Raw genomic sequence first — 27,727 nt, forward strand, 5'->3', positions numbered from 1 at the left:
TACAACACAGGCCCTCTCAAGTGCAGCAAACCACTTGTTAATGTCATCCCCCTCCTTATAAGGGGGAACTATCTTGTGCAGATTCCTGGAATCATGCTCTTTTGCAGGATGACTATGGGGAATACTGCTGCTGCCACCATGGGTATCTAAACCCAACTTCTGTCTTTCCTTCTCTAATTCAAAAGACTGTCTATCCAAATCCAGCTGTTGCTTTTTAAGCTTCAGTCTGGTTTGTTCCACCCTCAACTTATTGAGTTCCCTCTCTACCATTCTGTCATCAGGGTTGGTGGGAGGGACATTCCTAGAAACAGAGGTATGATGGGAATGAACAGAAGGAGACCTGTCCCTTACAGGAGCCACCCTAACAGCTTGGTTAACAGAAACATTACTACCAGTATGGTGAGAATAAATGCTTTTGCTATGATGTGAGACAACACTATTTGTATGGTGTGGCTCATCATCATTACCAACTATGCTAGACTGTCTAGTAATGGGCAGGCTAGGAAGTTTCTTTCCTGAATCTTTTCCTGGGGTAGTCCCTGAATCAGATTGAGAACTATTAGGTACTTTTTCAACAGATGAGGCACCTATGGCCTTATCCTGTTCTCTAAGCATGTTAAGTAACAGTTCCAAGGAAGGATTCTTCCCTGCACTCAAACCTCTCTCTATACAGAGACTCCTTGCTCTTTTCCAGCTAAGGTTGTCATATGCAAGTTTGGACAGATCAACATTTTGGCCTGTGCCAGACATTTTTAGAGAGAGTTAAAATGATAGAAAAAGAGAAAAAAGTTTTCAGAACTTTTTGGAAAGACAGAAAAAAAACTTTTTAAACTTTTAAGAACTTTTATGAAAATTTAGAAGTACTTTTCAGCACTTAGAAAAGTGTGAAAAGAGGAAATGCAAAACGTTTTGGCTATGTGTATATACACTGACCTTGTTTTGTATATTTTTCTCTTATGAAAAGTACAATGACAAGAGTGGTAAGTAGTCTCAAGCACTTATCCCACCACTGCACAACCAATGTAGGAGGCTGGACTGGCTTGTAGTGAGTACCAAGGGGTACTTGCACCTTGCACCAGGCCCAGTTATCCCTTATTAGTGTATAGGGTGTCTAGCAGCTTAGGCTGATAGATAATGGTAGCTTAGCAGAGCAGCTTAGGCTGAACTAGGAGACGTGTGAAGCCACTACAGTACCACTTAGTGTCATATGCACAATATCATAAGAAAACACAATACACAGTTATACTAAAAATAAAGGTACTTTATTTTTATGACAATATGCCAAAGTATCTTAGAGTGTACCCTCAGTGAGAGGATAGGAAATATACACAAGATATATATACACAATAGCAAAAATATGCAGTATAGTCTTAGAAAACAGTGCAAACAATGTATAGTTACAATAGGATGCAATGGGGAAACATAGGGATAGGGGCAACACAAACCATATACTCCAAAAGTGGAATGCGAACCACGAATGGACCCCAAACCTATGTGACCTTGTAGAGGGTCGCTGGGACTATTAGAAAATAGTGAGAGTTAGAAAAATAACCCTCCCCAAGACCCTGAAAAGTGAGTGCAAAGTGCACTAAAGTTCCCCTAAGGACAAAGAAGTCGTGTTAGAGGAATAATGCAGGAAAGACACAAACCAGCAATGCAACAACTGTGGATTTCCAATCTAGGGTACCTGTGGAACAAGGGGACCAAGTCCAAAAGTCACAAGCAAGTCGGAGATGGGCAGATGCCCAGGAAATGCCAGCTGCGGTTGCAAAGAAGCTTCGACTGGACAGAAGAAGCTGAGGTTTCTGCAGGAACGAAAAGGGCTAGAGACTTCCCCTTTGGTGGACGGATCCCTCTCGCCTTGGAGAGTCGTGCAGAAGTGTTTTCCCGCCGGAAGGATGCCAACAAGCCTTGCTAGACGCAAATCGTGCGTTTGGCATTTTTGGACGCTGCTGGGGCCCAGGAGGGACCAGGAGATAGCAAATTGGACCTGAAGAGAGAGGGGACGTCGAGCAAGACAAAGAGTCCTCACTGAAGCAGGTAGCTCCCGGAGAAGTGCCAGAAACAGGCACTACGAGGATGCGTGAAACGGTGCTCGCCGAAGTTGCACAAAGGAGTCCAACGTCGCCGGAGACCAACTTAGAAAGTCGTGCAAAGCAGGTTAGAGTGCCGTGGACCCAGGCTTGGCTGTGCACAAAGGATTTCCACCGGAAGTGCACAGGGGCCGGAGTAGCTGCAAAGTCGCGGTTCCCAGCAATGCAGCCCAGCGAGGTGAGGCAAGGACTTACCTCCACCAAACTTGGACTGAAGAGTCACTGGACTGTGGGGGTCACTTGGACAGAGTCGCTGGATTCGAGGGACCTCGCTCGTCGTGCTGAGAGGAGACCCAAGGGACCGGTAATGCAGCTTTTTGGTGCCTGCGGTTGCAGGGGGAAGATTCCGTCGACCCACGGGAGATTTCTTCGGGGCTTCTGGTGCAGAGAGGAGGCAGGCTACCCCCACAGCATGCACAAGCAGGAAAACAGTCGAGAAGGCGGCAGGATCAGCGTTACAGAGTTGCAGTAGTCGTCTTTGCTACTATGTTGCAGGTTTGCAGGCTTCCAGCGCGGTCAGCGGTCGATTCCTTATCAGAAGGTGAAGAGAGAGATGCAGAGGAACTCGGCTGAGCTCATGCATTCGTTATCTAAAGTTTCCCCAGAGACAGAGACCCTAAATAGCCAGAAAAGAGGGTTTGGCTACCTAGGAGAGAGGATAGGCTACTAACACCTGAAGGAGCCTATCAGCAGGAGTCTCTGACGTCACCTGGTGGCACTGGCCACTCAGAGCAGTCCAGTGTGCCAGCAGCACCTCTGTTTCCAAGATGGCAGAGGTCTGGAGCACACTGGAGGAGCTCTGGACACCTCCCAGGGGAGGTGCAGGTCAGGGGAGTGGTCACTCCCCTTTCCTTTGTCCAGTTTCGCGCCAGAGCAGGGGCTAAGGGGTCCCTGAACCGGTGTAGACTGGCTTATGCAGAATTGGGCACCTCTGTGCCCAACAAAGCATTTCCAGAGGCTGGGGGAGGCTACTCCTCCCCTGCCTTCACACCATTTTCCAAAGGGAGAGGGTGTCACACCCTCTCTCAGAGGAAGTTCTTTGTTCTGCCATCCTGGGCCAGGCCTGGCTGGACCCCAGGAGGGCAGATGCCTGTCTGAGGGGTTGGCAGCAGCAGCAGCTGCAGTGAAACCCCAGGAAGGGCAGTTTGGCAGTACCAGGGTCTGTGCTACAGACCACTGGGATCATGGGATTGTGCCAACTATGCCAGGATGGCATAGAGGGGGCAATTCCATGATCATAGACATGTTACATGGCCATATTCGGAGTTACCATTGTGAAGCTACATATAGGTAGTGACCTATATGTAGTGCACGCGTGTAATGGTGTCCCCGCACTCACAAAGTTCAGGGAATTGGCTCTGAACAATGTGGGGGCACCTTGGCTAGTGCCAGGGTGCCCTCACACTAAGTAACTTTGCACCTAACCTTTACCAGGTAAAGGTTAGACATATAGGTGACTTATAAGTTACTTAAGTGCAGTGTAAAATGGCTGTGAAATAACGTGGACGTTATTTCACTCAGGCTGCAGTGGCAGGCCTGTGTACGAATTGTCAGGGCTCCCTATGGGTGGCAAAAGAAATGCTGCAGCCCATAGGGATCTCCTGGAACCCCAATACCCTGGGTACCTCAGTACCATATACTAGGGAATTATAAGGGTGTTCCAGTAAGCCAATGTAAATTGGTAAAATTGGTCACTAGCCTGTTAGTGACAATTTGAAAGTAATGAGAGAGCATAACCACTGAGGTTCTGGTTAGCAGAGCCTCAGTGAGACAGTTAGGCACCACACAGGGAACATATACATGCACACCTATGAGCACTGGGGCCCTGTGTGACAGGGTCCCAGTGACACATACATATAGGCCACAAACCTATGAGCACTGGGGTCCTGACCAGCAGGATCCCAGTGACACATAACAAACATACTGAAAACATAGTGTTTTCACTATGAGCACTGAGGCCTGGCTATCAGGATCCCAGTGAGATAGTGAAAACAGTGACAAACACCCTGACATACACTCACAAACAGGCCAAAAGTGGGGGTAACAAGGCTAGAAAGAGGCTACCTTCTCACAATGTATGTACCAGAAAGAGCTCCATAGAGACTGATGGGGACATAAGACTGGGGTAGAGCGAGAGATGGAGACAGAGAAAGGTGCCAGTGTCGAGTCAGCAGCAGAGAAAATGAAACAAAGGGGCCTCCTGGGATAACCACACACTACTTCCTCACAAAGAACACACAGCGGGTGTGTGAAATGACACAGGCACAGCAGCCCGGCTAGCTCAGTCGGTAGAGCATGAGACTCTTAATCTCAGGGTCGTGGGTTTGAGCCCCACGTTGGGCGTAGTGCTTTTTAAAGGCTTCTCCATTTTCGGGTTTAACATTAACTCTCACCTTTTTCAGATATTTCGCTGAGGCTTAAAACTACACACACACACATCCTGCAGTTTGCCTCACGATTCCCACAGGACTCCACACAACGCAGCACTTCCCGCCCTGGGAGGCGCCGCTGGGATCAGTCCTAGGCCGAGCCTTTCCTGCGCCCTTTCCTAGCCTGATCCGCCAGTCCTTACAGCGAGCTCGGAGTCCGCTCCGGTCCGTCCTATCCCCCCCCCCCCATCCTTTCAAAAAGAGGAGTTTAAGGTCTCATCCCCGCTGGTTTTATGATTAAAGCAGGTATGAAAACTACTTTATGTCGGCAGCGGGATTTGACCATTGGACTGGGGAAGATACTGCTCTTCAATGTGGCGCTTTACACCGTTTGGCCATTCCGGCAGCCTCCGGAGCACAGCTCTGGAAGCTGACTGCCACCTCGCGAAACAGGGAGAGTTCACACTGTTCTCTACTGGACATTTAAGTATGTGCCCAGAGACAGGTCGAGAGGACAGATGCATGTATGTACCAGAGTGAGCTCCAGAGAGACTGATGGGGACATAAGACTGGGATAGAGCGAGAGATGGAGAAAGAGAAAGGTGCCTGTGTCGAGTCAGCAGCAGAGAAAATGAAACAAAGGGGCCTCCTGGGATAACCACATAGTACTTCCTCACTAAGAACACAGAGGGTGTGTGAAATGACATAGGCACAACAGCCCGGCTAGCTCAGTCGGTAGAGCATGAGACTCTTAATCTCAGGGTCGTGGGTTCGAGCCCCATGTTGGGTGTGATGCTTTTTAAAGGCTTCTCCATTTTCGGGTTTAACATTAACTCTCACCTTTTTCAGATATTTCGCTGAGGCTTAAAACTACACACACACACACAGCCTGCAGTTTGCCTCACGATTCCCACAGGACTCCACACAACGCAGCACTTCCGGCCCTGGGAGGTGCCGCTGGGAGCGGTCCTAGGCCGAGCCTTTCCTGCGCCCTTTCCTAGCCTGAGCCGCCCGTGCTTACAGCGAGGTCGGAGTCTGCTCTGGTCCTTCCTGTCCCCCCCATCCTTTCAAAAAGAGGAGTTTAAGGTCTCATCCCCGCTGGTGTTATGATTAAAGTAGGTGTGAAAACTACTTTATGTCGGCAGCAGGATTTGATCACGGGACTGGTGAAGATACCACCTTTGAATGTGGCGCCTTATACAGCTTGGCCATTCCGGAAGCCTCCGGAACACGGCTCTGGAGGCTGACTGCCATCTCGCGAAACAGGGAGAGTTCACACTGTTCTCTACTGGACATTTAAGTATGTGCCCAGAGACAGGTTGAGAGGACAGATGCATATATGTACCAGAGTGAGCTCCAGAGAGACGGATGGGGACATAAGACTGGGGTAGAGCGAGAGATGGAGAAAGAGAAAGGTGCCTGTGTCGAGTCAGCAGCAGAGAAAATGAAACAAAGGGGCCTCCTGGGATAACCACACACTACTTCCTCACAGAGAACACACAGAGGGTGTGTGAAATGACATAGGCACAGCAGCCCGGCTAGCTCAGTTGGTAGAGCATGAGACTCTTTATTTCACGGTTGTGGGTTCAAGCCCCACGTTGGCTGTGATGCTTTTTAAAGGCTTCTCCATTTTCGGGTTTAACATTAACTCTCACCTTTTTCAGATATTTCGCTGAGGCTTGAAACTAGACACACACACCTCCTGCAGTTTGCCTCACGATTCCCACAGGATTCCACACAATGCAGCACTTCCCGCCCTGGGAGGTGCCGGTGGTAGCGGTCCTAGGCCGAGCCTTTCCTGCGCCCTTTCGTAGCCTGAGCCACCCGTGCTTACTGCGAGCTCGGAGTCCGCTCCGGTCCGTCCTGCCCCCCCCCCCATCCTTTCAAAAAGAGGAGTTTAAGGTCTCATCCCCGACGTGTTATGATTAAAGTAGGTATGAAAACTGCTTTATGTCAGCAGCAGGATTTGATCACAGGATTGGGGCAGATACTGCTCTTGAATGTGGCGCCTTACACCGCTCAGCCATTCCAGCAGCCTCCGGAACATGGCTCTGGAGGCTGACTGCCACCTCGCGAAACAGGGAGAATTCACACTGTTCTCTACTGGACATTTAAGTATGTGCCCAGAGACAGGTTGAGAGGACAGATGCATGTATGTACCAGAGTGAGCTCCAGAGAGACTGATGGGGATATAAGACTGGGGTAGAGCGAGAGATGGAGAAAGAGAAAGGTGCCTGTGTGGAGTCAGCAGCAGAGAAAATGAAACAAAGGGGACTCCTGGGATAACCACACACTACTTCCTCACAAAGAACACACAGAGGGTGTGTGAAATGATATAGGTACAGCAGCCTGGCTAGCTCAGTCGGTGGAGCATGAGACTCTTAATCTCAGGGTAGTGGGTTCTAGCCCCACCTTGGGCGTGATTCTTTTTAAAGGCTTCTCCAGTTTTGGGTTTAACATTAACTCTCACTTTTTTCAGATATTTCGCTGAGGCTTAAATTTACACACACACACACACATCCTGCAGTTTGCCTCACGATTCCCACAGGACTCCAGACAACGCAGCACTTCCCTCCCTGGGAGGCGCCACTGGGAGCGGTCCTAGGCTGAGCCTTTCCTGCGCCCTTTCCTAGCCTGAGCCGCCCGTGCTTACAGCGAGCTCGGAGTCCGCTCCGGTCCGTCCTGTCCCCCCCCATCCTTTCAAAAAGAGGAGTTTAAGGTCTCATCCCCGCTGGTGTTATGATTAAAGTAGGTATGAAAACTACTTTATGTCGGCAGTGGGATTTGATCAGAGGACTGGGGAAGATACTGCTCTTGAATGTGGTGCCTTACACCGCTCGGCCATTCCGGCAGCCTCCGAAACATGGCTATGGAGGCTGACTGTCACCTCGCGAAACAGGGAGAGTTCACACTGTTCTCTACTGGACATTTAAGTATGTGCCCAGAGACAGGTTGAGAGGACAGATGCATGTACGTACCAGAGTGAGCTCCAGAGAGACTGATGGGGACATAAGACTGGGGTAGAGCGAGAGATGGAGAAAGAGAAAGGTGCCTGTGTCGAGTCAGCAGCAGAGAAAATGAAACAAAGGGGCCTCCTGGGATAACCACACACTACTTCCTCACAAAGAACACACAGAGGGTGTGTGAAATGACATAGCCACAGCAGCCCGGCTAGCTCAGTTGGTAGAGCATGAGACTCTTAATCTCAGGGTCGTGGGTTCAAGCCCCACGTTGGGCGTGATGCTTTTTAAAGGCTTCTCCATTTTCGGGTTTAACATTAACTCACCTTTTTCAGATATTTCGCTGAGGCTTAAAACTACACACACACACATCCTGCAGTTTGCCTCACGATTCCCACAGGACTCCACACAACGCAGCACTTCCCGCCCTGGGAGGCGCCACTGGGAACGGTCCTAGGCCGAGCCTTTCCTGCACCCTTTCCTAGCCTGAGCCGCCCGTGCTTACAGCGAGCTCGGGGTCCGCTCCGGTCCGTCCTGTCCCCCCCCATCCTTTCAAAAAGAGGAGTTTAAGGACTCATCCATGCTGGTGTTATGATTAAAGTAGGTATGAAAACTACTTTATGTCGGCAGCGGGATTTAATCACAGGACTGGGGAAGATACTGCTCTTGAATGTGACGCCTTACACCGCTCGTCCATTCCGGCAGCCTCCGGAACACCGCTCTGGAGGCTGACTGCCACCTCGCGAAACAGGGAGAGTTCACACTGTTCTCTACTGGACATTTAAGTATGTGCCCAGAGACAGGTTGAGAGGACAGATTCATGTATGTACCAGAGTGAGCTCCAGAGAGACTGATGGGGACATAAGACTGGGGTAGAGCGAAAGATGGAGAAAGAGAAAGGTTCCTGTGTCGAGTCAGCAGCAGAGAAAATGAAACCAAGGGGCCTCCTGGGATAACCACACACTACTTCCTCACAAAGAACACACAGAGAGTGTGTGAAATAACAAAGACACAGTATCCTGGCTAGCTCAGTCGGTAGAGCATGAGACTCTTGATCTCAGGGTCGTGGGTTCGAGCCCCACGTTGGGGGTGATGCTTTTTAAAGGCTTCTCCATTTTCGGGTTTAACATTAACTCTCACCTTTTTCAGATATTTCGCTGAGGCTTAAAACTACACACACACACATCCTGCAGTTTGCCTCACGATTCCCACAGGACTCCACACAACGCAGCACTTCCCGCCCTGGGAGGCGCCGCTGGGAGCGGTCCTAGGCCGAGCCTTTCCTGCGCCCTTTCATAGCGTGAGCCGCCCATGCTTACAACGAGCTCGGAGTCCGCTCCGGTCCGTCCTGTTCCCCCCCCATCCTTTAAAAAAAATGAGTTTAAGGTCTCATCCCCGCTGGTGTTATGATTAAAGTAGGTATGAAAACTACTTTATGTCGGCAGTGGGATTTGATCACGGGACTGGGGAAAATGCTGCTTTTGGATGCAGCACCTTACACCACTCGGCCATTCCGGCAGCCCACGGCATGCCTCGGGAACACGGCTCTGGAGGCTGACTGCCACCTCGCGAAAGAGGAAGAGTTCACAATCTTCTTTAATGGACATTTATCACAACACCCTCAGCAGCACGGGCCTCCTCAACAGACATCAGGGAGACGCTGCTGCAAGACGGGCATCGAAGGACCAAATGTTTAACAATAAACACCATCACTTCAACCTTCTACATCACACCCCCAACCCCAATGCTTTTACAGCACATACCACGGCTTGCTCATTCAAGGACGCGTCAGAAAAGGCATATCACGTCAGGAACTAGAAAAATCATTGTCTAATTTACACATCTCTCCATCTAGAGCAGGTGTCAGACCCTAAAGGCCACAGAGCCCAAGGCTGCCGCTTAATATTACACAACTGCCCTTACTAATCCACCCTGCCCCTTCAAACCCGGCACCAGACCTTTCTGGGACATAAACATAAATGTTATTCATGGCAAATTCAATGCCAGGAACACAGTGGCAACTCGTCTTTATGGACTTCAGTTTGGGCTCCACTCTTTGTAGTCTGTCAATTTTTTTATTACACTAATAGTGAAAAATAATATATTATTCACTATTAGTGTAATAAAAATGGAGTACAGTTAGCTGGGATATGCCTGTCCATGGCAGCTGAGGTAAGTAAAAAATGCTTGTAAATGTCTATTGTGTGCATGCTTGCGGGTGAGAGGGTATTTATGTGAGAGAGAATGTATGCAAGTGTCAATTTGTATGTTTTTATAAGTATGTGTGTGTGAGTGAAAGTGGAGGTCAAAGGTCGTGTGATGTCACTTCTGCTACCCCCGGCATTTCGGTGAATTGACGTTCATGAACATAAACCAATGATTTAATATCATTTCACTGACATCTCCTATGAGATATTCTAGTTCACACATCTGGAACCCAGATCTCTTGGAACAGGCATCTGGCACTGAATTCATAGTAAAAGCACAGACGTTGGCATCTGCTGTACCAGACATTTATGCCACAGGCATCGCCTCTTTTTAGCAGAGATAGCAGCATGTAAATGTTTCACAACAGACATCTTGAGCATACTTCCTGAAACAGCTTTCAGCAATGCCAGATTCTCTATCTCACATTCACAATTGAGAAGAATGTCACAGACTTACGTTATAAACTGTCCCCTAAGCCACATCTAAAGGGACTGTTCCCAGAAGGTTCATCACTAGTGAGATATTTTCGATTACAAATCAAATGTTGCAGTAAAGACATCGCTAATGGCGTCTGCCATGAGAGCCCGATGGCAACGCATCCTGGGTCAGACATACTTCATGGAGCTCTAGAAGAGACACCTAGATTTAAACGCCTCAGAGTAGACACATACAGCACACAAGACAAAACAACTATAACATATGTAATCTTGTCACCGGCCATGTAGTATAGAGGATTCTTGCAAAGACATCAGGGGTTAAATGTCACACAACAGATGTTAGCACGTCAGACCGTAATAAGTAAACTTACAAGGGGACGCGAGTAGGTAGATGAACCTTTTGACTTACGCTTGAGATGTTCCCACCATAAAGAAACAATACCAACACTGATCAATAACCAATTTTTCAATTTCAACAATAATCAATAACATTAGTAATCATTAAAAGTCAGTAATTGACACACCATGACCTCGCAGTCATGAATAACCACACCTTTATTTAAAAGTTAGTATGTTTACTTCCCTATATTAACAATGCTAATGTCATGGAGGTTGTCCTCCTCAGGCCAAAACAAAAAAGATAATGACCAGTGTAGGAAAGTACCATCTTGCCTGGCATGTTACCCCCATTTTTCACTGTATATATGTTGTTTTAGTTGTATGTGTCACTGGGACCCTGGTAACCCAGGGCCCCAGTGCTCATAAGTGTGCCTGAATGTGTTACCTGTGTAGTGACTAACTGTCTCACTGATGCTCTGCTAATCAGAACCTCAGTGGTTATGCTCTCTCATTTCTTTCCAAATTGTCACTAACAGGCTAGTGACCATTTTTACCAATTTACATTGGCTTACTGGAACACCCTTATAATTCCCTAGTATATGGTACTGAGGTACCCAGGGTATTGGGGTTCCAGGAGATCCCTATGGGCTGCAGCATTTCTTTTGCCACCCATAGGGAGCTCTGACAATTCTTACACAGGCCTGCCACTGCAGCCTGAGTGAAATAACGTCCACGTTATTTCACAGCCATTTTACACTGCACTTAAGTAACTTATAAGTCACCTATATGTCTAACCTTTACCTGGTAAAGGTTGGGTGCACAGTTACTTAGTGTGAGGGCACCCTGGCACTAGCCAAGGTGCCCCCACATTGTTCAGAGCCAATTCCCTGAACTTTGTGAGTGCGGGGACACCATTACACGCGTGCACTACATATAGGTCACTACCTATATGTAGCTTCACAATGGTAACTCCGAATATGGCCATGTAACATGTCTATGATCATGGAATTGACCCCTCTATGCCATCCTGGCATAGTTGGCACAATCCCATGATCCCAGTGGTCTGTAGCACAGACCCTGGTACTGCCAAACTGCCCTTCCTGGGGTTTCACTGCAGCTGCTGCTGCTGCCAACCCCTCAGACAGGCAGCTGCCCTCCTGGGGTCCAGCCAGGCCTGGCCCAGGATGGCAGAACAAAGAACTTCCTCTGAGAGAGGGTGTGACACCCTCTCCCTTTGGAAAATGGTGTGAAGGCAGGGGAGGAGTAGCCTCCCCCAGCCTCTGGAAATGCTTTCTTGGGCACAGATGTGCCCAATTCTGCATAAGCCAGTCTACACCGGTTCAGGGACCCCTTAGCCCCTGCTCTGGCGCGAAACTGGACAAAGGAAAGGGGAGTGACCACTCCCCTGACCTGCACCTCCCCTGGGAGGTGTCCAGAGCTCCTCCAGTGTGCTCCAGACCTCTGCCATCTTGGAAACAGAGGTGCTGCTGGCACACTGGACGGCTCTGAGTGGCCAGTGCCACCAGGTGACGTCAGAGACTCCTTGTGATAGGCTCCTTCAGGTGTTGCTAGCCTATCCTCTTTCCTAGGTAGCCAAACCCTCTTTTCTGGCTATTTAGGGTCTCTGTCTCTGGGGAAACTTTAGATAACGAATGCATGAGCATTCCTCTGCATCTCTCTCTTCACCTTCTGATAAGGAATCGACTGCTGACCGCGCTGGAAGCCTGCAAACCTGCAACATAGTAGCAAAGACGACTACTGCAACTCTGTAACGCTGATCCTGCCGCCTTCTCGACTGTTTTCCTGCTTGTGCATGCTGTGGAGGTAGCCTGCCTCCTCTCTGCACCAGAAGCTCCAAAGAAATCTCCCGTGGGTCGACGGAATCTTCCCCCTGCAACCGCAGGCACCAAAAAGCTGCATTACCGGTCCCTTGGGTCTCCTCTCAGCACGACGAGCGAGGTCCCTCGAATCCAGCGACTCTGTCCAAGTGACCCCCACAGTCCAGTGACTCTTCAGTCCAAGTTTGGTGGAGGTAAGTCCTTGCCTCACTTCGCTGGGCTGCATTGCTGGGAACCGCGACTTTGCAGCTACTCCGGCCCCTGTGCACTTCCGGCGGAAATCCTTTGTGCACAGCCAAGCCTGGGTCCACGGCACTCTAACCTGCATTGCACGACTTTCTAAGTTGGTCTCCGGCGACGTGGGACTCCTTTGTGCAACTTCGGCGAGCACCGTTTCACGCATCCTCGTAGTGCCTGTTTCTGGCACTTCTCCGGGTGCTACCTGCTTCAGTGAGGGCTCTTTGTCTTGCGCGACGTCCCCTCTCTCTTCAGGTCCAATTTGCGACATCCTGGTCTCTCCTGGGCCCCGGCAGCGTCCAAAAACGCCGAACGCACGATTTGCGGCTAGCAAGGCTTGTTGGCGTCCTTTCAGTGGGAAAACACTTCTGCACGACTCTCCAAGGCGAGAGGGATCCGTCCACCAAAGGGGAAGTCTCTAGCCCTTTCCGTTCCTGCAGAAACCTCAGCTTCCTCTGTCCAGTCAAAGCTTCTTTGCACCCGCAGCTGGCATTTCCTGGGCATCTGCCCATCTCCGACTTGCTTGTGACTTTTGGACTTGGTCCCCTTGTTCCACAGGTACCCTAGATTGGAAATCCACAGTTGTTGCATTGCTGGTTTGTGTCTTTCCTGCATTATTCCTCTAACACGACTCTTTTGTCCTTAGGGGAACTTTAGTGCACTTTGCACTCACTTTTCAGGGTCTTGGGGAGGGTTATTTTTCTAACTCTCACTATTTTCTAATAGTCCCAGCGACCCTCTACAAGGTCACATAGGTTTGGGGTCCATTCGTGGTTCGCATTCCACTTTTGGAGTATATGGTTTGTGTTGCCCCTATCCCTATGTTTCCCCATTGCATCCTATTGTAACTATACATTGTTTGCACTGTTTTCTAAGACTATACTGCATATTTTTGCTATTGTGTATATATATCTTGTGTATATTTCCTATCCTCTCACTGAGGGTACACTCTAAGATACTTTGGCATATTGTCATAAAAATAAAGTACCTTTATTTTTAGTATAACTGTGTATTGTGTTTTCTTATGATATTGTGCATATGACACTAAGTGGTACAGTAGTAGCTTCACACGTCTCCTAGTTCAGCCTAAGCTGCTCTGCTAAGCTACCATTATCTATCAGCCTAAGCTGCTAGACACCCTATACACTAATAAGGGATAACTGGGCCTGGTGCAAGGTGCAAGTACCCCTTGGTACTCACTACAAGCCAGTCCAGCCTCCTACAACCAGGCATTGTTTTCCTGTTATTTAGAGACATTGTTCTTTTTCACTTTCATTGTCAGAAAGCCTGGAAACTTCCCTTCCGATGATGCTGGGTATAATTATATAGCAAAGGTGTGGGTAATTGTTATTACAGATTTATTGTGTGATAACATAAGACTTTTTTCCAGCCATTACAGGGGTGAAACTCTTCAGTTATCAGTATTGGGGATATTTACAGGCCTATGCTGAGAAAATGTGTGGCCTATTTCTAAACACTGTGTGGGTAAAACTGTCCTCCTCTCGGGGTGATGAATGCTTTGCTTATTTTCATACCATCCCTGATGTAATGTACAGTTTGTACCCAGTCACTACACAGGTATAACCAGGTAGATCTCAGGATGGCGAAGCTTTGGTTACATTCCCTCTCTCTGTAGCCAGATCAGTGTAGCAATGTAAGGTTGTTTTGAAGTCAGATTATATAATCCAAAACTAACTTAAATAAAAAGGTTTTTGTAGAATCTTGGGTTGTCCTGATATTGATTGACTGTCTTTGAGGAACTGTTTTCAAAAAGGTCTAATATATCCTAGAGACTGTGCAGTGAGACAAAGTGTATAGAGGGATAGCGCAACAATGCATCCAGTGCAATAGGACTAAGGTGGGGTGATGGAGCACCCTTATCTTCCCTTCGAGAGGGTCCCCTCAGGTATTGTTACAGCACCGGCTCCTGGGAAGCATTTCATACCTTTTCAAGGCTAATTATTGGATGTGAAAAGCTGCAGAGCCAACGCAAACTAGACTCTAGGAACTTCAGGCATGGAAAATATAGATTTCTAAAAGTTACTTTTCCTTAATTTCTATTACAAATCCGACCCCACCATTGAATTGGATTTTTATTAACTATTAAAATAGTTGTTTAAATTTTTTGGTAACTAGTTCCATCCCCAAAATATAGTATTAGTATTTTAATCTGTACTCTGGATTTCTAAATAGGACAGCTAGTTATTCCACAGTGGAAAATAGCTTGTGGGTGCTAATCACTGTAAGGACATGTTAACATAAAAGTTCTACATGCCCTATGGTTAAATACCATGTTTCCTGTCTAGCGGACTACAACACCTACATTGGGATGAGTTGTTAATATTTAAAAGGGAGGTTTTTACTTATTGAGAGGTTTTATTTTGTCTGATTGAATGGCATCTTCCATATGCAACAGCCAGGCTATAATGATGAGCCTGAAGCCAGGTTTGCACTGTCACTGTAGTGGATGTCACAATATGTGCTGCATAGCACTAGTGACATTTAACTTCCATGTCTTTGGTACACTTTGTACCATATACCAGGACCTTATTGGCAAATTAACTATGTCATTAACAAGAATGCCAATTCAACGATGTTCAAAGGGGGAGCACAGGCACTTTACTACTTAATAGCAGGGGTAAACTGCACAGAGTTCTAAAACCAGCAAAAATATAGGGTCCATTGTAGTGACTATGCAGAAAAGGCAGATATTCTACAGTTCACATTTATATTGTAGCTCTTTGCATGTCGCCAGTTTGCCCTGCATCAGTCTGCGCCAGGGATACTTCATATCAGTGCTGCGGCTGTCTGCATTGTACGAGTCTACCCTGCAGGTTCCTATGATACTTCACATCAGTGCTGTTTTTATCTGCATTGCACCAGTCTGCCCTGTGCCAGTCTGTATCTTGACACTTAACATCAGTCCTGTACCTCTCTGCATTGCACCAGTCTGACCTGCACCAATCTACCCCTTTAATACTTCTACACATCCTGTGTGCAGCACTTTGCATTACACCAGTCTATACCTGCAATGCTTCTTGACTACCCTGATGTAGCTCTTTGCATTGTGCCAGTCTGCCCTGTGCCAGTCTGTACCTGCGGTGCTTCTTGACTACCGTGGTGTACCAGTCTGCCCTGTGCCACTCTGTACCTGTGATGCTTCTACACAGCCTTGGTGCTCTTTCCACTGTGCCAGTCTGCCCTTCTGAGTCAGTTGCTGTCGGGCCTCGCAAGCCAGTGGAACTCTGTGTGTTGTCCAGTTAATCCTTCACTCTCTTCAGCTGTTGTAGCTCAATGTAGCAAGGCTGTGAGGTGCTATGCGGTCACTCTGCTCTTCACACTCTCTCTGTCAGAGTCTGTGCCTGTGTCCCTGAATGTAATGGAAGGTGGAAATGTAACTGAGGCAGAAAAACAACTTTGTCTTGTTTTCACAGACACGTATTTGCGCTATGAACCGCCTCCAAAGCTATTTATCTGTCCGGGGTGACAGACTGGAGTGGGTATTAATGGTTGGTGGAAATGCACACAGGGCGGGCTGCTTCAGAATCTTTTCATTCAAGTGAAGACACACAAAAACCCAGATTGATAAAAAAGTAGCTCATTAGCTCTGACGAGCCACTTTTTCTGTGCCACCCTAGAGGCACCTACAACGTCATAGCTGTGCCGTATTTAACATAAGGCACACCATGGTGGTAGTTAGAACAATAGCATCAAAATGTTTGACGCTATTGTGGCGCTTTGCTACACTAGCGCCAAAATATTTGATGCTAGTGTAGCAAAGTGCAAGGAGGCGCATTGATTTAAATGGGTGCGTCATTTTAATGCCTGCTCTGACCAGCTGTGCAAAATGAGAGAAAAAGTGGCGCAGTGAAATCTGGTAAATTTCACTGTGCCATTCTTTCGGGCCTACTAGCACCTGAACACCACCCTTGCATACATTATGCCTGGCGCAGGCATAATGTGGCGCAAGGGGTTACAAAGTGGCAGAATGCATGCATTGCGCCACTTTGTAAATATGGCGCAGGTGAAAATGCCACCTTAGCACCACATTTGCTTTAAAACTGATGCAAATGTGGCGCAAGGTGGCAGTGGGGGCTTCTGAAATCTGGCCCAAAGAGAGACAGCCTGCTGGAAGCAGAAAGAGAGCTGCATGTATGTAAGCAGAAGCTGGTCCAGAGAGACAGGCGGCTGGATGCAGGGAGACAGATGAGTGTAGTGTACCCAAAACAATGGCAAAGAGACAAAAGCAACTGCAAGTATGTGCCCAGAGACGGGTTGAGAGAACAGATGCATGTATGTACCAGAGTGAGCTCCAGAGAGACTGATGGGGACATAAGACTGGGGTAGAGCGAGAGATGGAGAAAGAGAAAGGTGCCTGTGTCGAGTCAGCAGCAGAGAAAATTAAACAAAGGGGCCTCCTGGGATAACCACACACTACTTCCTCACACAGAACACACAGAGGGTGTGTGAAATGACATAGGCACAGCATCCCGGCTAGCTCAGTTGGTAGAGCATGAGACTCTTAATCTCAGGGTCGTGGGTTCAAGCCCCACGTTGGGAGTGATGCTTTTTAAAGGCTTCTCCATTTTCGGGTTTAACATTAACTCTCACGTTTTTCAGATATTTTGCTGAGGCTTAAAACTACACTCACACACATCCTGCAGTTTGCCTCACGATTCCCACAGGACTCCACACAACGCAGCACTTCCCGCCCTGGGAGGCGCCGCTGGGAGCGGTCCTAGGCCGAGCCTTTCCTGTGCCCTTTCCTAGCCTGAGCCGCCCGTGCTTACAGCGAGCTCGGAGTCCGCTCCGGTCCGTCCTGTCCCCCCCCATCCTTTCAAAAAGAGGAGTTTAAGGTCTCATCCCGCTGGTGTAATGATTAGAGTAGGTATGAAAACTACATTATGTCAGCAGCGGTATTTGATCACAGGACTGGGGAAGATACTGCTCTTGAATGTGGCGCCTTACACCGCTCTGCCATTCCGGCAGCCTCCAGAGCACGGCTCTGGAGGCTGACTGCCACCTCACGACACAGGGAGAGTTCACACTGTTCTCTACTGGACATTTAAGTATGTGCCCAGAGACAGGTTGAGAGGACAAATGCATGTATGTACCAGAGAGAGCTCCAGAGAGACTGATGGGGACATAAGACTGGGATAGAGCGAGAGATGGAGAAAGAGAAAGGTGCCTTTGTCGAGGCAGCAGCAGAGAAAATGAAACAAAGGGGCCTCCTGGGATAACCACACACTACTTCCTCACAAAGAACACACAGAGGGTGTGTGAAATGACATAGGCACAACATCCTGGCTAGCTCAGTCGGTAGAGCATGAGACTCTTAATCTCAGGGTCGTGGGTTCGAACCCCACGTTCATGCTTTTGCTTAGGCTTCTCCATTTTCGGGTTTAACATAAACTCTCACCTTTTTCAGATATTTCGCGGAGGCTTAAAACTACACCCACACACACATCCTGCAGTTTGCCTCACGATTCCCACAGGACTCCACACAACGCAGCACTTCCCGCCCTGGGAGGCGACGCTGGGAGCGGTCCTAGGCCGAGCCTTTCCTGCGCCCTTTCCTAGCCTGAGCCGCCCGTGCTTCCAGCGAGCTCGGAGTCCGCTCCAGTCCGTCCTGTTCCCCCCCATCCCTTCAAAAAGAGGAGTTTAAGGTTGCATCCCCGGTGGTGTTATGATTAAAGTAGGTATGATAACTACTTTATGTCTGCAGCGGGATTTGATCACGGGATTGGGGAAAATACTACTCTTGAATGTGGCGCCTTACACCGCTCGGCCATTCCGGCAGCCTCCAGAACATGGCTCTGGAGGCTGACTGCCACCTCGCGAAACAGGGATAGTTCACACTGTTCTCTACTGGACATTTAAGTATGTGCCCAGAGACAGGTTGAGAGGACAGATGCATGTATGTACCAGAGTGAGCTCCAGAGAGACTGAAGGGGACATAAGACTGGGGTAGAGGGAGAGATGGAGAAAGAGAAAGGTGCCTGTGTCGAGTCAGCAGCAGAGAAAATGAAACAAAGGGGCCTCCTGGGATAACCACACACTACTTCCTCACAAAGAACACACAGAGGGTGTGTGAAATGACATAGGCACAGCATCCTGGCTAGCTCAGTCGATAGAGCATGAGACTCTTAATCTCAGGGTCGTGAGTTCGAGCCCCACGTTGGGCGTGATGCTTTTTAAAGGCTTCTCCATTTTCCCGTTTAACATTAACTCTCACCTTTTTCAGATATTTCGCTGAGGCTTAAAACTACACACACACACACATCCTGCAGTTTGCCTCACGATTCCCGCAGGACTCCACACAACGCAGCACTTCCCGCCCTGGGAGGCGCCGCTGGGAGCGGTCCTAGGCTGCGCCCTTTCCTAGCCTGAGCCGCCCGTGCTTACAGCGAGCTCGGAGTCCGCTCCGGTCTGTCCTGTCACCCCCCATCCTTTCAAAAAGAGGAGTTTAAGGTCTCATCCCCGCTGGTGTTATGATTAAAGTAGGTATGAAAACTACTTTATGTCACCAGCAGGATTTGATCTCGGGACTGGGGAAGATACTGCTCTTCAATGTGGCGCCTTACACCGCTCGGCCATTCCGGCAGCCTCCGGAACACGACTCTGGAGGCTGACTGCCACCTCGCGAAACAGGGAGAGTTCACACTGTTCTCTACTGGACATTTAAGTATGTGCCCAGAGACAGGTTGAGAGGACAGATGCATGTATGTACCAGAGTGAGCTCCAGAGAGACTGATGGGGACATAAGACTGGGGTAGAGCGAGAGATGGAGAAAGAGAAAGGTGCCTGTGTCGAGTCAGCAGCAGAGAAAATTAAACAAAGGGGCCTCCTGGGATAACCACACACTACTTCCTCACAAAGAACACACAGAGGGTGTGTGAAATGACAAAGGCACAGCAGCCCGGCTAGCTCAGTCGGTAGAGCATGAGACTCTTAATCTCAGGGTCGTGGGTTCGAGCCCCACGTTGGGCGTGATGCTTTTTAAAGGCTTCTCCATTTTCGGGTTTAACATTAACTCTCACCTTTTTCAGATATTTCGCTGAGGCTTAAAACTACAGACACACACATCCTGCAGTTTGCCTCACGATTCCCACAGGACTCCATACAACGCAGCACTTCCCGCCCTGGGAGGCGCCGCTGGGAGCGGTCCTAGGCCAAACCTTTCCTGCGCCCTTTCCTAGTCTGAGCCGCCCGTGCTTACAGCGAGCTCGGAGTCCGGTCCGTCCTGTCCCCCCCCATCCTTTCAAAAAAAGGAGTTTAAGGTCTCATCTCTGCTGGTGTTATTATTAAAGTAGGTATGAAAACTACTTTATGTCAGCAGCAGGATTTGATCACGGGACTGGGGAAGATACGGCTCTTGAATGTGGCACCTTACACCACTCGGCCATTCCGGCAGCCTCTGGAACACAGCTCTGGAGGCTGACTGCCTCCTCGCGAAATAGGGAGAGTTTACACTGTTCTCTACTGGACATTTAAGTATGTGCCCAGAGACAGGTTGAGAGGACAGATGCATGTACGTACCAGAGTGAGCTCCAGATCGACTGATGAGGACATAAGACTGGGGTAGAGCGAGAGATGGAGAAAGAGAAAGGTGCCTGTCTCGAGTCAGCAGCAGAGAAAATGAAGCAAAGGGGCCTCCTGGGATAACCACACACTACTTCCTCACAAAGAACACACAGAGGGTGTGTGAAATGACACAGGCACAGCAGCCCGGCTATCTCAGTCGGTAGAGCATGAGACTCTTAATCTCAGGGTCGTGGGTTTGAGCCCCCCTTTGGGCGTGATGCTTTTTAAAGGCTTCTCCATTTTCGGGTTTAACATTAACTCTCACCTTTTTCAGATATTTCGCTGAGGCTTAAAACTACACACACACACATCCTGCAGTTTGCCTCACGATTCCCACAGGACTCCACACAACGCAGCATTTCCTGCCCTGGGAGGCGCCGCTGGGAGCGGTCCTAGGCCGAGCCTTTCCTGCACCCTTTCCTAGCCTGAGCCGCTCGTGCTTACAGCGAGCTCGGAGTCCGCTCCGGTCCGTCCTGTCCCCCCCCATCCTTTCAAAAAGAGGAGTTTAAGGTCTCATCCCCGCTGGTGTTATGATTAAAGTAGGTATGAAAACTACTTTATGTCGGCAGCAGGATTTGATCACAGGAATGGGGAAGATATTGCTCTTGAATGTGGCGCCTTACACCGTTCGGCCATTCCGGCAGCCTCCGGAACACAGCTCTGGAGGCTGACTGCCACCTCGCGAAACAGGGAGCGTTCACACTGTTCTCTACTGGACATTTAAGTATGTGCCCAGAGACAGGTTGAGAGGACAGATGCATGTATGTACCAGAGTGAGATCCAGAGAGACTCATGGGGACATAAGACTGGGGTAGAGCGAGAGATGGAGAAAGAGAAAGGTGCCTGTGTCGAGTCAGCAGCAGAGAAAATGAAACAAAGAGGCCTCCTGGGATAACCACACACTACTTCCTCACAAAGAACACACAGAGGGTGTGTGAAATGATATAGTCACAGCAGCCTGGCTAGCCCAGTGAGTAGTGCATGAGACTCTTAATCTCAAAGTTGTGGGTTCGAGCCCCATGATGGGCGTCATGCTTTTTCCAGGCTTCTCCTTTTTCGGGTATAACATTAACTCTTACCTTTTTCGGATATTTCGCTGAGGCTTAAAACTACACACACAAGCATCCTGCAGTTTGCCTCATGATTCCCACAGGACTCCACACAACGCAGCACTTCCCACCCTGGGAGGCGCCGCTGGGAGTGGTCCTAGGCCGAGCCTTTCCTGCGCCCTTTCCTAGCCTGAGCCGCCCGTGCTTACAGCGAGCTCGGAGTCCGCTCCGGTTCGTCCTGTCCCCCCCATCCTTTCAAAAAGAGGAGTTTAAGGTCTCATCCCCGCTGGTGTTATGATTAAAATAGGTATGAAAACTACTTTATTTCAGCAGCGGGATTTGATCACAGGACTGGGGAAGATACTTCTCTTGAATGTGGCACCTTACACCGCTCGGCCATTCCGGCAGCCTCCGGAACACGGCTCTGAAGGCTGACTGCCACCTCGCGAAACAGGGAGAGTTCACACTGTTCTCTACTGGACATTTAAGTATGTGCCCAGAGACAGGTTGAGAGGATAGATGCATGTATGTACCAGAGTGAGCTCCAGAGAGACTGATGGGGACATAAGACTGGGGTAGAGCGAGAGATGGAGAAAGAGAAAGGTACCTGTGTCGAGTCAGCAGCAGAGAAAATGAAACAAAGGGGCCTCCTGGGATAACCACACACTACTTCCTCACAAAGAACACACAGAGGGTGTGTGAAATGACATAGGAACAGCAGCCTGGCTAGCTCAGTCGGTACAGCATGATACTCTTAATCTCAGTGTTGTGGGTTCAAGCCCCACGTTGGGCGTGATGCTTTTTAAAGGCTTCTCCATTTTCGGGTTTAACATTAACTCTCACCTTTTTCAGATATTTCGCTGAGGCTTAAAACTGCACACACACACATCCTGCAGTTTGCCTCACGATTCCCACAGGACTCCACACAACGCAGCACTTCCCGCCCTGGGAGGCGCCGCTGGGAGCGGTCCGAGGCCGAGTCTTTCATGCGCCCTTTCCTAGCCTGAGCTGCCCGTGCTTACAGCGAGCTCGGAGTCCGCTCCGGTCCGTCCTGTCCCCCCCCATCCTTTCAAAAAGAGGAGTTTAAGGTCTCATCCCCGCTGGTGTTATGATTAAAGTAGGTATGAAAACTACTTTATGTCGACTGCGGGATTTGATCACAGAACTGGGGAAGATACTGCTCTTGAATGTGGCGCTTTACACCGCTCGGCCATTCCGGCAACCTCCGGAACACAGCTCTGGAGGCTGACTGCCACCTCGCGAAACAGGGAGAGTTCACACTGTTCTCTACTGGACATTTAAGTATGTGCCCAGAGACAGGTTGAGAGGACAGATGCATGTATGTACCAGACTGAGCTCCAGAGAGACTGATGGGGACATAAGGCTGGGGTAGAGCGAAAGATGGAGAAAGAGAAAGGTGCCTGTGTCGAGTCAGCAGCAGAGAAAATGAAACAAAGGGGCCTCCTGGGATAACCACACACTACTTCCTCACAAAGAACACACAGAGGGTGTGTGAAATGATATAGCCCGGCTACCTCAGTGGGTAGCGCATGAGACTCTTAATCTCAGGGTTGTGGGTACGAGCCCAATGTTGGGCGTGATGCTTGTTAAAGGCTTCTCCTTTTTCGTGTTTAACATTAACTCTCACCTTTTTCAGATATTTCGCTGAGGCTTAAAACTACACACACAAACATCCTGCAGTTTGCCTCACGATTCCCACAGGACTCCACACAACGCAGAACTTCCCGCCCTGGGAGGCGCCGCTGGGAGTGGTCCTAGGCCGAACCTTTCCTGCGCCCTTTCCTAGCCTGAGCCGCCCGTGCTTGCAGCGAGCTCGGAGTCCGCTCCGGTCCGTGCAGTCCCCCCCATCCTTTCAAAAAGAGGAGTTTAAGGTCTCATCCCCGCTGGTGTTATGATTAAAGTAGGTATGAAAACTACTTTATTTCAGCAGCGGGATTTGATCACAGGACTGGGGAAGATACTGTTCTTGAATGTGGCACCTTACACCGCTCGGCCATTCCGGCAGCCTCCGGAACACGGCTCTGGAGGCTGACTGCCAACTCGCGAAACAGGGAGAGTTCACACTGTTCTCTACTGGACATTTAAGTATGTGCCCAGAGACAGGTTGAGAGGACAGATGCATGTATGTACCAGAGTGAGCTCCAGAGAGACTGATGGGTACATAAGACTGGGGTAGAGCGAGAGATGGAGAAAGAGAAAGGTACCTGTGTCGAGTCAGCAGCAGAGAAAATGAAACAAAGGGGCCTCCTGGGATAACCACACACTACTTTCTCACAAAGAACACACAGAGGGTGTGTGAAATGATATAGGAACAGCAGCCTGGCTAGCTCAGTCGGTACAGCATGATACTCTTAATCTCAGGGTCGTGGGTTCGAGCCCCATGTTGGGCGTGATGCTTTTTAAAGGCTTCTCCATTTTCGGGTTTAACATTAACTCTCACCTTTTTCAGATATTTCGCTGAGGCTTAAAACTGCACACACACACATCCTGCAGTTTGCCTCACGATTCCCACAGGACTCCACACAACGCAGCACTTCCCGCCCTGGGAGGCGCCGCTGGGAGCGGTCCTAGGCCGAGCCTTTCCTGCGCCCTTTCCTAGCCTGAGCCGCCCGTGCTTACAGCGAGCTCGGAGTCTGCTCCGGTCCGTCCTGCCCTCCCCCCCATCCTTTAAAAAAGGAGGAGTTTAAGGTCTCATCCCCGCTGGTGTTATGATTAAAGTAGGTATGAAAACTCCTTTACTTCGGCAGCAGGATTTGATCACGGGACTGGGGAAGATACTGCTCTTGAATGTTTCGCCTTACACCGCTCAGCCATTCCGGCAGCCTCCGGAACATGTCTCTGGAGGCTGACTGCCACCTCGCGAAACAGGGAGAGTTCACACTGTTCTCTACTGGACATTTAAGTATGTGCCCAGAGACAGGTTGAGAGGACAGATGCATGTATGTACCAGAGTGAGCTCCAGAGAGACTGATGGGGACATAAGACTGGGGTGTTGCGAGAGATGGAGAAAGAGAAAGGTGCCTGTGTCGAGTCAGCAGCAGAGAAAATGAAACAAAGGGGCCTCCTGGGATAACCACACACTACTTCCTCACAAAGAACACACAGAGGGTGTGTGAAATGACATAGGCACAGTATCCCGGCTAGCTCAGTCGGTAGAGCATGAGACTCTTAATCTCAGGGTTGTGGGTTCGAGTCCCACGTTGGGTGTGATGCTTTTTTAAAGGCTTCTCCATTTTTGGGTTTAACATTAACTCTCACCTTTTTCAGATATTTCGCTGAGGCTTAAAACTACACACACACACACATCCTGCAGTTTGCCTCACGATTCCCACAGGACTCCACACAACGCAGCACTTCCCGCCCTGGGAGGCGCCGCTGGGAGCGGTCCGAGGCCGAGCCTTTCATGCGCGCTTTCCTAGCCTGAGCCGCCCGTGCTTACAGCGAGCTCGGAGTCCGCTCCGGTCCGTCCTGTCCCCCCCCCATCCTTTCCAAAAGAGGAGTTTAAGGTCTCATCCCCGCTGGTGTTATGATTAAAGTAGGTATGAAAACTACTTTATGTCGACTGCGGGATTTGATCACAGAACTGGGGAAGATACTGCTTTTGAATGTGGCACCTTACACCGCTCAGCCATTCCGGCAGCCTCTGGAACACGGCTCTGGAGGCTGACTGCCACCTCGCGAAACAGGGAGAGTTCACACTGTTCTCTACTGGACATTTAAGTATGTGCCCAGAGACAGGTTGAGAGGACGGATGCATGTATGTACCAGACTGAGCGCCAAAGAGACTGATGGGGACATAAGACTGGGGTAGAGCGAAAGATGGAGAAAGAGAAAGGTGCCTGTGTCGAGTCAGCAGCAGAGAAAATGAAACAAAGGGGCCTCCTGGGATAACCACACACTACTTCCTCACAAAGAACACACAGAGGGTGTGTGAAATGATATAGCCCGGCTAGCTCAGTGGGTAGCGCATGAGACTCTTAATCTCAGGGTTGTGGGTACGAGCCCCATGTTGGGCGTGATGCTTTTTAAAGGCTTCTCCTTTTTCGGGTTTAACATTAACTCTCACCTTTTTCAGATATTTCGCTGAGGCTTAAAACTACACATGCAAACATCCTGCAGTTTGCCTCACGATTCCCACAGGACTCCACACAACGCAGAACTTCCCGCCCTGGGAGGCGCCGCTGGGAGTGGTCCTAGGCCGAGCCTTTCCTGCGCCCTTTCCTAGCTTGAGCCACCCGTGCTTACAGCGAGCTCGGAGTCCGCTCCGGTCCGTCCTGCCCTCCCCCCCCCATCCTTTCAAAAAGGAGGAGTTTAAGGTCTCATCCCCGCTGGTGTTATGATTAAAGTAGGTATGAAAACTACTTTACTTCGGCAGCAGGATTTGATCACTGGACTGGGGAAGATACTGCTCTTGAATGTGGCGCCTTACAGCGCTCGGCCATTCCGGCAGCCTCCGGAACATGTCTCTGGAGGCTGACTGCCACCTCGCGAAACAGGGAGAGTTCACACTGTTCTCTACTGGACATTTAAGTATGTGCCCAGAGACAGGTTGAGAGGACAGATGCATGTATGTACCAGAGTGAGCTCCAGAGAGACTGATGGGGACATAAGACTGGGGTATTGCGAGAGATGGACAAAGAGAAAGGTGCCTGTGTCGAGTCAGCAGCAGAGAAAATGAAACAAAGGGGCCTCCTGGGATAACCACACACTACTTCCTCACAAAGAACACACAGAGGGTGTGTGAAATGACATAGACACAGCATCCCGGCTAGCTCAGTCGGTAGAGCATGAGACTCTTAATCTCAGGGTTGTGGGTTCGAGCCCCACGTTGGGCGTGATGCTTTTTTAAAGGCTTCTCCATTTTCGGGTTTAACATTAACTCTCACCTTTTTCAGATATTTCGCTGAGGCTTAAAACTACACACACACACACATCCTGCAGTTTGCCTCACGATTCCCACAGGACTCCACACAACGCAGCACTTCCTGCCCTGGGAGGCGCCGCTGGGAGCGGTCCGAGGACGAGCCTTTCATGCACCCTTTCCTAGCCTGAGCCGCCTGTGCTTACAGCGAGCTCGGAGTCCGCTCCTGTCCGTCCTGTCCCCCCCCCCATCCTTTCAAAAAGATGAGTTTAAGGTCTCATCCCCGCTGGTGTTATGATTAAAGTAGGTATGAAAACTACTTTATTATCGACTGCTGGATTTGATCACAGAACTGGGGAAGATACTGCTTTTGAATGTGGCGCCTTGCACCGCTCAGCCATTCCGGCAGCCTCTGGAACACCGCTCTGGAGGCTGACTGCCACCTCGCGAAACAGGGAGAGTTCACACTGTTCTCTACTGGACATTTAAGTATGTGCCCAGAGACAGGTTGAGAGGACGGATGCATGTATGTACCAGACTGAGCTCCAGAGAGACTGATGGGGACATAAGACTGGGGTAGAGCGAAAGATGGAGAAAGAGAAAGGTGCCTGTGTCGAGTCAGCAGCAGAGAAAATGAAACAAAGGGGCCTCCTGGGATAACCACACACTACTTCCTCACAAAGAACACACAGAGGGTGTGTGAAATGATATAGCCCGGCTAGCTCAGTGGGTAACGCATGAGACTCTTAATCTCAGGGTTGTGGGTACGAGCCCCATGTTGGGCGTGATGCTTTTTAAAGGCTTCTCCTTTTTCGGGTTTAACATTAACTCTCACCTTTTTCAGATATTTCGCTGAGGCTTAAAACTACACACGCAAACATCCTGCAGTTTGCCTCACGATTCCCACAGGACTCCACACAACGCAGCACTTCCCACCCTGGGAGGCGCCGCTGGGAGCGGTCCTAGGCCGAGCCTTTCCTGCGCCCTTTCCTAGCCTGAGCCGCCCGTGCTTACAGCGAGCTCGGAGTCCGCTCCGGTCCGTCCTATCCCCCCCCCCATCCTTTCAAAAAGGAGGAGTTTAAGGTCTCATCCCCGCTGGTGTTATGATTAAAGTAGGTATGAAAACTACTTTATGTCAGCAGCAGGATTTGATCACAGAACTGCGGAAGATACTGCTCTTGAATGTGGCGCCTTACACCGTTCGGCCATTCCGGCAGCCTCCAGAACACAGCTCTGGAGACTGACTGCCACCTCGCGAAACAGGGAGCTTTCACACTGTTCTCTACTGGACATTTAAGTATGTGCCCAGAGACAGGTTGAGAGGACAGATGCATGTATGTGCCAGAGTGAGCTCCAGAGAGACTCATGGGGACATAAGACTGGGGTAGAGCGAGAGATGGAGAAAGAGAAAGGTGCCTGTGTCGAGTCAGCAGCAGAGAAAATGAAACAAAGGGGCCTCCTTGGATAACCACACACTACTTCCTCACAAAGAACACACAGAGGGTGTGTGAAATGACATAGGCTCAGTAGCTGGGCTAGCTCAGTTGGTAGAGCATAAGACTCTTAATCTCAGGGTCGTGGGTTCGAGCCCCACGTTGGGCGTGATGCTTTTTAAAGGCTTCTCCATTTTCGGGTTTAACATTAACTCTCACCTTTTTCATATATTTCGCTGAGGCTTAAAACTACACACACACACACACATCCTGCAGTTTGCCTCACGATTCCCACAGG

The 27,727-nt window shown here is 49.6% G+C and overlaps 4 non-coding genes across 4 annotated transcripts; all 4 read left to right on the forward strand.

Moving 5' to 3' along the window:
- The first annotated feature begins 4,363 nt into the window (after positions 1-4,363).
- TRNAK-CUU (transfer RNA lysine (anticodon CUU)) lies at positions 4,364-4,436 on the forward strand. The gene has a single exon. It is a non-coding gene; the product is annotated as a tRNA-Lys (tRNA).
- Positions 4,437-7,627: 3,191 nt separating this feature from the next.
- On the forward strand, positions 7,628-7,700 carry TRNAK-CUU (transfer RNA lysine (anticodon CUU)). The gene has a single exon. It is a non-coding gene; the product is annotated as a tRNA-Lys (tRNA).
- A 9,269-nt stretch (positions 7,701-16,969) lies between these two features.
- On the forward strand, positions 16,970-17,042 carry TRNAK-CUU (transfer RNA lysine (anticodon CUU)). The gene has a single exon. It is a non-coding gene; the product is annotated as a tRNA-Lys (tRNA).
- A 2,356-nt stretch (positions 17,043-19,398) lies between these two features.
- Positions 19,399-19,471, forward strand: TRNAK-CUU (transfer RNA lysine (anticodon CUU)). The gene has a single exon. It is a non-coding gene; the product is annotated as a tRNA-Lys (tRNA).
- The last annotated feature ends 8,256 nt before the right edge of the window (positions 19,472-27,727 follow it).

Source organism: Pleurodeles waltl, chromosome 6 (genome assembly GCF_031143425.1).
Source record: "Pleurodeles waltl isolate 20211129_DDA chromosome 6, aPleWal1.hap1.20221129, whole genome shotgun sequence".
NCBI lineage: Eukaryota > Metazoa > Chordata > Amphibia > Caudata > Salamandridae > Pleurodeles > Pleurodeles waltl.